The 8,373-nt window shown below is 37.2% G+C and overlaps 1 long non-coding RNA gene across 1 annotated transcript in view; it reads right to left on the bottom strand.

Annotated features, from left to right (window-relative positions):
- Positions 1–4,355: 4,355 nt before the first annotated feature.
- LOC112678532 (uncharacterized) overlaps positions 4,356–8,373 on the bottom strand; it is a 31,547-nt gene continuing 27,529 nt past the window's right edge. Inside the window, exon 3 of the long non-coding RNA XR_003147645.2 lies at positions 4,356–5,137. This is a non-coding gene — a long non-coding RNA (uncharacterized LOC112678532). The remainder of the gene's footprint in view (positions 5,138–8,373) is intronic.

Genomic DNA, 8,373 nt, shown 5'->3' with positions numbered 1-8,373 from the left:
ACACTGGGATCTTTGAATGTCCACACCCTAAATAATTATTCATCTGGGGAGTGAGATGTTGCTGTCTGTTTCTTGCAGGAACACTTTTATCTGTGTCTGGTTCTCTTGAAACATTCTTGAATCAGTTTCAGCAAAAGAAAGGAGAAACACTCCCATTCTCTCTTTCACAGAAAAGAGAGAAATGTCATAGCACTTCCCACTAAACTCGCAAAACAGTGATACCACAAGATTCTTCCAAGCAACCCTAGTTTTTTTGCTTGTATAGATTAATGGGGTATTTATCTCTGGACCAGTTTTACCATCCTTTAGCAAGTCCTGTGTGGATGTATTTAACATCTTTTTTAAGTGCCTAGCATTGGTTATTTTATATTGTTTGCAGCTTTGATGCTTTAAAGGAAATTCTGAACCAAATCAAAAAAGACTCCTTTGATTTATTAGAATATACATAGTCCCTTTTCTGGAGGACCATAGAGTTTAAGAAATGCTCATCAAAAGAGGTGATAACAAGCAATCTCAGTACTTAAGGAAAGAGTGACTTAATTTGTTCATTCATTCATTCATTTCCACAAGTTACTCTTTCAAGAGCTGAATATGACATATGAACAAATCTAAATAGTTGCTGCCCTAATTGAGGTTACAGTCTAGTGGGAGAGCTAGCCATTAAACAAGTAGATACAGAAATTATTAGAAATTATAATTTGGGCAAAGAACAGGGTGCTATGAGAAAGAACAGCGTAGTACATGATGGCAGGACTAGATTTGGCTCATTCCTAGGGGCAAGCACCTAGAGACTTTATCAGACTATTCCCTTCAGGAACTATCAGATGTGAGTTATTTTTAGGAGTAAGGTTGCAAAGCTGGCCAATGACAAGTCAAGTTCATTAGTTCATTAATGCATTTAATAGTGTTTTTTTTTTTTTTTTTTAGTGACAACCATTTGCTAGGTACCGTACAAATGCTAAAAATACCAAAATGTATAGAATGAAGTTCCTATAGTAAAGATGCATATAGTCCAGTGAGAGGTAGAGATAAATACAAAGTCAACATGAGTCAGTAGGATGAGGATAAGAACAGAAAAGCTAGGGGCCTATGACTTTCTTTGCCTCTGGGGAGCAGTGGGGAGATGTTCTGGGAAATGTAACACTAAGTAGTTTTTTGAAGGATGAGGAGATGACCATACAAAGCAGTGAGAACAGAAGATTATTCCAGGGAAGAAAGCACCATGCTCAAAAATATAGAACCAGGTACTCCAATCTGAGTCTCAATACATTGGAGTGCTTTGAATAGGTTTTCCCTGTACAAAGATACTGCCTCCCTGTCCTTGCAGTGATGTCTACTATTTATCCCAATGTATCATAATGTGAAAAAGGTGGGAAGCTGTGATTTAGAAGCTAGAGAAAGCATAATACATTTAGGGAATTGCACAAATGTTGAAATATATGAGACATGGAAAGAGGTTCTGGCCACGTATTGGTTTCCCTATCACACTGAAATGTATAGGTAACAACATTGTCATCTTCAACCTGGCAAGATCAAGAACTACAGGAATAGGGAAAAGATTTATTATTGAATGAGTGTTATAAGTTTTTACAATCCTAACACCATTTATGAAGGATAATTTTGATTTTGTCTCCTTTGCCCACCTCCCTGAACTTTAAGGAGGAATGCAGTTGTATGTGTTTGATTCCTGGGCTTTTATGATGCAGAATTAGGAGACTACTGAGAGAAAGTTCAGGATTGGAGAGACATGGGGAAGAGGAAAGGGAACAAATGGCAAAAACCATATTGACTCAAGGCAGGGAGAGTGTTGAGGGTATTAGAGAAAATAGGAGAAAACAGTATAAATTGAAACTGAGTAAATTTTCTTTAAGATTTACAGGTACAGATTTTGGAATTCTTTTAAAAATTACTTTAGAATACTGGACTCTTTCTTCATATGTGAAACAGAAGAGAGATTGGGCTGTAGAAGCAACAGGATTTATTTGGGTTTTGCACTATATGTGCATGCTTATACAAAAAAGGAGGTTTAATGCAACATGGGAAATAATCTCAGGATATGGAACTAGATATAGAATTCCTGTTTTTGACATTCAGTAGTGGCATGATTTGGGGGAAACCTCTATTATTTCTTAGAGCCTTTCCATACCTCAGTTTCCTCATATAGTCATATAATACAGTACTTCATTGGGTCAATGTGAATAACAAATAAGACATGAAAGTGCTATGCAAATTATGAAGAGTTATACAGAGTTCCATGATAGCAGTAATAATAATGATGTTCATGTTAAGTTTTTTTTTTTAAGTTTTTAAACAGCATAGAATTATACCTTCAGTGCCTTTGAGGAATGATAATTGATGGTATTAATAAAGAGGAGACAATAAAAACACAACTTCCCTCAAGTCCAGAGGTTGATGATGACTCCAATTTAGAGAAAACTAACGCTCATCAGGAATGACCCTAAACTTGAGAAGAATACAGTTTAAAATCATTGCTGTTTCCTTTTAAGTATTCTTCCTATATGTCTGAGTTCTTATTGTTCTATCTGGAAATGCCACAGTATAGTCCTTGTGTTCTCTGGTGCTGGCATGCTGCAAAATCCTGTGATAGAGGGGTAGTTAATAAAGTATTTGACAGGAAATATAGAAAAAAATCTTTGTAATTCACAGTTCTGACATAATGAAAAGCTTATAATTCACTAGTGTGACCTCACAGCTGTGAATTACAAGTTTCACTTGACTCGTTCACAATTTGTCTTTGAATTTATACTATGAAAAGTGAGAACCATATTGTCAAACTGTCACTCCATATTGATATATTACTGCTGAAGATTAAGAAACATTTTGTCAAAGAGCAGGAAAATAAAAATATCCTAAAAGAAGATGGAGTTTGATACAAATTTGAAGGGGTGTATGAGGCAAAGACAAAAATGTCTAGAAAAAAGCAACATGCAGTGTTTGTATCTCTCCAGGGACTTGTTTTTCATCCCTTCATTTAATAACAATAAACCTCTGTATAAAACTCACTATATGCCAGGCACTCTTCTAGCCACTTTATTTTTATTTTTTTTCTCTAGCCACTTTAGATATAAATACTTTTAAGACTCAAGAAACTCCTTAGAAGTAAGTATTGTTTTTATTTCTATTTTTTTTAATGCAGAAGCTGAAGCACAGAGAAGTTAATTAACTTGCCTAAATTCACATGACAGTCAATGGCAAAGCCAGAATTCAAAGCCAAGTCTCAATTATGGCTCCAGAGGTCAGACTCCCAAGCCTCTGTGCCACATGGTCTTTGTAGAAATGTTACCAGAGATAGAGTTGGATGAGCCAATACTAATTTTTAACCTTAATATCAATTTGAAAATAACTCTGAGGGGTGCCTTGGGTGGTTCAGTCAGCTAAGCATCCGCCTTTGCTCAGGTCATGATTTCAGCCCCTGGGATCAATCAAGCCCTGCATGGGGCTCCCTGCTCAATGGGGGAGCCTGCTTCTCCTTCTCCTTCTGCCCCTTTTCCTTCTGTGCTCTCTCTCTCTGTCAAATAAATAAATAAATAAATAAATAAATAAATTCATTCTTAAAAAAATCTTTGATCTTTTCTTTATAGTAGTAATATTTCAAAAGAATGGAGGACAAGAGAGACATCTAGTACTACATTTCACTTGTTTAGATTCAGAACAGATGAAGGTTCTCTATACTGGACATGCATCTAATATCATTTTTAACTTTTCAAGAATCTTTGAGTAAGATATGCAAAGAAGATTGTCATTCTGACAGTTCTCTTTGTAACTTTTTATTTTAATATAGCTTCAAACTTACATAAAAATTTAAAGGATAGTACTAAGAACAATTGTATACCTTTATCCAGGTTTATGAATTGTTTAAATTTTGCCTCATTTTTCTTTCTCTTTCTCTACAGTCATTTGAAACTAGGAGGTAAAGTGTCTTTTTATCTCTAAATCTTTCAGTGTGTATTTCCTGAAAGCAAGAACATTGTCTTCATAATCTCAGTATAATCATCAACATTAGGAAAGTTCATATTGATACAATACTGACATCTATTCCATAGTCCATATTCAAATTTTCTAACTTCCCCAAAACGTTCTTTATAATGATTTTTTCTCTCACTGGAGAGTTCTTTCCCCCACCTCCCTTCCATACATGAATGTTCTTAGGAGTCTTATTTGTAAGTCAAAATTGGAAACAACCAAAATATAAAATGATAGTAAATAGTTAAATTTTATTACATTATACCATGAAATATTACTCAAAAATAATAAAGAATATTGATACATGTAACAATAGATAGATTAGACAGATCTCAAGAGTATTATGCTGAGTGGAAAAAAAGGCAATCAAATACTATATAATGTGATTTATATAACATTCTCAAAATGACAGAATTAAAAGCAGGGAAAACAGAGCTTAGTGAAGAATTTTTGGGTGATTGGGTATGTGACTATAAAGGGCTAGTCATAGGGAGATCTTTGTGGTGATAGAATTGTTCCATACGTTGATTGTGATGGCGGTTGCATAGATTTACATGTGACAAAATGGCATAGGATTGCTCACACATTTTCCAATGTCAATTTTCAGGTTTTGATATTGTAATATAGTTACATAAGATGTGACTATTGTGGGAAATGGGGTAAATGTTATATGAGATAATTCTGTATTATTTTTTAAACTTCATGCAGATCTCTATTTTAAAATGGAAAATTAAAGAAAAATGTTAGAAGCATTTTGTCATAGATAACAGCTCATGAACTTATGTAAGAGAGGTCTTTAATGAACTCCTCAGAAGACTAAAAGTTATGCATAACTGGCAGAGTGATTATGTGTGATTGTGTCTAGTTATAGTTATTCTCTACTATGTTGTATCTTTTAAGAGTCATTAATAGCAAGTATTATAAGTAGCTGGGTATAAGAGTAATTTCAGAACAAATAACTGGACAGAATATCAAGGTCATGATGACTCCTCAGATAGAGTAAAAAAAAAAAAAAAATCAAGTTCCTTTCAGTTCAAAGAATTCCCAGAGTATTTTCAGGTGGGTTCACAAACTATTCATTTTGTTTTCCTCTGATTTATTCTGGTGTTCTCTTCTCATGCTTGTGCTGTTACTGCTGCATTTGGCCAGCCACCTGCAAAGAAGACCCCAAGATCTGAGGTGGTGTTCTCTTTAAACTCTTTTTACCTTAGATAGAGGCTGGTAGGTTCCATTATTCCAGCTGCTGAATCCAACATATTCCAACATATTCCTTACCTGGGAGGTATTCTTAACCATTACTTGTAATAACCATCATTATATAGTTTAAAAGGTAACCTGTTTTGGGCTTTAAATAGTTCAAAGAAATTTCAGTAAGAAACCCATATAGTTCATAATGATTCTTTATAGCAACTCTTTCCTATAATTCAGATTCGAGTCCATAGATCAATGAGGAATATAAGTAACAGACACAATATTGTATCTCAAATTGGCCCTCATCAAATCCTATTCTACTCTCTCCTCTTTCCAATCTTTCCTCAAAATTGTTGCCAAATATTGATTCACTGAGCAAAACAAATGCTTTAGCTTCTTAAAACTGTTTGGTAGTGGTTCCTGAACAAAATTATACTACAAACATCTGAGATGGAAATTTACAGTATGATCTAATTTCTACCTTTTGACCTTCATTTGCTATGGTGTTACTCTATGCATTCTATTCTTCTATGATCTTGTATATCTTGTTCTTCCTCCTTCATTTTGCTCAAGCTTTTTTGTTAATCTGGATTTCTATCTCCTGAGCATCTGTAAAATGCCACCATTCTTTGTTGCCCACCATCTTTTCCAATGATGCTTTCCTGAGGTCTTTAACTAGATGGTATCCCTTGTTGGAACTTCTGTTGTTCTTGGCCCCCCCCCTTTTTTTGGCACATACCTTTTGGCTATATAACAGCTTTATAGGCAAAAGAATTCAGTCTAAAATCATGCATTGCATTTGTTTATGGGGACTCTTGATTTCTTCTTCAATTTGGACTAGTTCCTCAGTCTTTCCTTGAATTCCAAGGCCATGTGACTTTAGGGGATTACAGTCCAGCTATTTTGTTGAATGTTCTTCAATTTGGGATTGTCTGTTTCCTAATGATTCAATTAAGACTATACATCTTTGGCAGAAATGTCACAGAAATAATGTGCTGTTCTTATTGCATTCTACTGGGGGAACATAATTTTGATTTATTCTATTGTGAATGTTCATTTTGACACTTGATTAAGGTGGTGTCTGTCAGGCATGTCTCCCCCACCTAATTAAATTTCTTACTTATACATTCACTTGTTGTTTATTTATTTATATAGGTATGGACTCACGGATTCCTATTATTATTGAATGACTTAAAATTTATTACTATCATTGTTTGTTTTGATACTCAAATTATCTCAGATTTGGCCAGCAGGAACCCCAGCTGGCATTGTTTCCTTTTGACGTGTCTCTATTGGTTTTTGGACACTTCCTTTCTGGCACACAAAAATATGTCAGCTCATTCTACAATATCCCTATCCCAGCTCTGGAATTAGCCATTTCTACAAGAAGTCTTGATTTTTTAAATTGGAACATTGTGTTTACAAGTCAGGATCAGGTACTAGGTGTGCTTGTTGCAGTTGGGGAGTCACTTCTAGGCCTTCTCAGTGGAATCACCTATATAATACATGTATGTATTATACACACATTTGCATCCATATGTATTTCTATATCTATCTAAATATATTTAAAACCACAAATTCATACCAATATTTCAAATTCCAGTCTAACGTCACATGTCTCATTCTTGTTTTCTCTCTTTCCATATTTGAAATCCTCTTCTTTGACAGTGAGAAATCTGATTCCCATTACCCTTAACATATTCACTCACTGATCAATTGGTTTCTGTAGGCAAACTCTTGTCACTGCTGTTACAATACCCCCTCCCTTCCAGTCCCATATGTGCACCCTGCTCCACCTGACTCCCTGTAATGGGTGGTCCCCCAACTTCTGCACAAGCACCATACTTATCCAGGTCAATTTCAGACATAAGCATGAGGCCACCTTTCCCTAGTACATCCATTTTATCCCACTTGGGCTCCAAAATTCTATGTTTTACCACTGCCACCCAACTCTATGAACTTTCCTCCTCATCCCTTCACCCTGCTTAGGATCTGACAGTCTGCACCCACTTTTGGTGGGTCTAGTCTCTTCCTCCTGCTGGGGTTCAGACATTGACTCTGGGCAAATTCCTATATGGGACACCTTCTTGATCTTACTTGAGCTCTGATAGTCTGTGATGGTCACTGCCACCACTTCCTATCTCCCTATACATGCATCTTATCTATCAATGCCCCCCACTCTCACGTTAGGGCTCTGATATGCTGAACTAGGCCATTCTTTCTTGTGGACTTTAAACTTTGCTTAGTCCACACACTGCTCCTGGCACTCATCCCCCAATCTGGACACTCTGCTCATCTCACCCAGACACTGACACCTCATTCTGGGACTCTCCTACATAAACATCCTCCTCACCCAGCTTCGGCTCAGTCACCTGGGCTTAGTTGCCTACCCAAGATACCTACCTCTTCCCTCTTGGGCTCTGGCACTGCATGCCAGGCCAGTGCTGCCTTCTCTTCCATGAATGGAAGCTTCATCAAGCCATTCAGGCTCTACCCTATTGTGTGTACAGCCATCACTCACATACACCCTCCTGCCCTCACTTATGCCCCACCACACCTCCTTGAGACACTCTCAGTACCCTGCCAGTACTCAGCACTACATGCTGTACTAATGCCCTCCTTACCTTTACAGGCCTTAACACCACAGGACCCTTGCTGTCCCTTTCCTGAAAGTAATGCCTTCCAATCTCACTTCAGCCCACCGACCCCACAGGATGTCTGGCATACTGTGCACTAACTTGTACACTCTGATCTGAGTTGCCCCACCTACCCTTACCTAATTGGGGTAATGCCCTGCACTAGGCCACTGTTATCTCTATGGATACTCACCTCATCTTGCTTGGCTCCAACACCTTGTACTGGGCCACCTCTCCTCCTCATGGGTGCCATTCTCACTATGCTTGGGCTTTAATACATTACTGTGTGCACTATGGCACGCACTTTCCCTCACTTTCCCTCTGCTAATACCTACCTTGCTCAGCTCTAGCTAATAGCTTTTGAACTAAATTGCCTGGAAGAAAAGGGGGATGGGAGAGGAAAGTAGGAGAGGGAAGGGAAGGAAGAGAAGGGGGAGAAGGAAAGAGAAAGGAAGAGAGGGGAAAAGAAAGACTGGAAGTGGCTTTTGACAGAGCTTACTCAGACCAAGCCACAAACCCAGGGACATCATTCATATTTTCCTTTTGTTTTCAGACATATTCA

Source organism: Canis lupus, chromosome 29 (genome assembly GCF_003254725.2).
Source record: "Canis lupus dingo isolate Sandy chromosome 29, ASM325472v2, whole genome shotgun sequence".
Taxonomy (NCBI): domain Eukaryota; kingdom Metazoa; phylum Chordata; class Mammalia; order Carnivora; family Canidae; genus Canis; species Canis lupus.
Note: the sequence above shows the minus strand (reverse complement) of the source record. Positions and strands in the feature narration are given on the sequence as shown.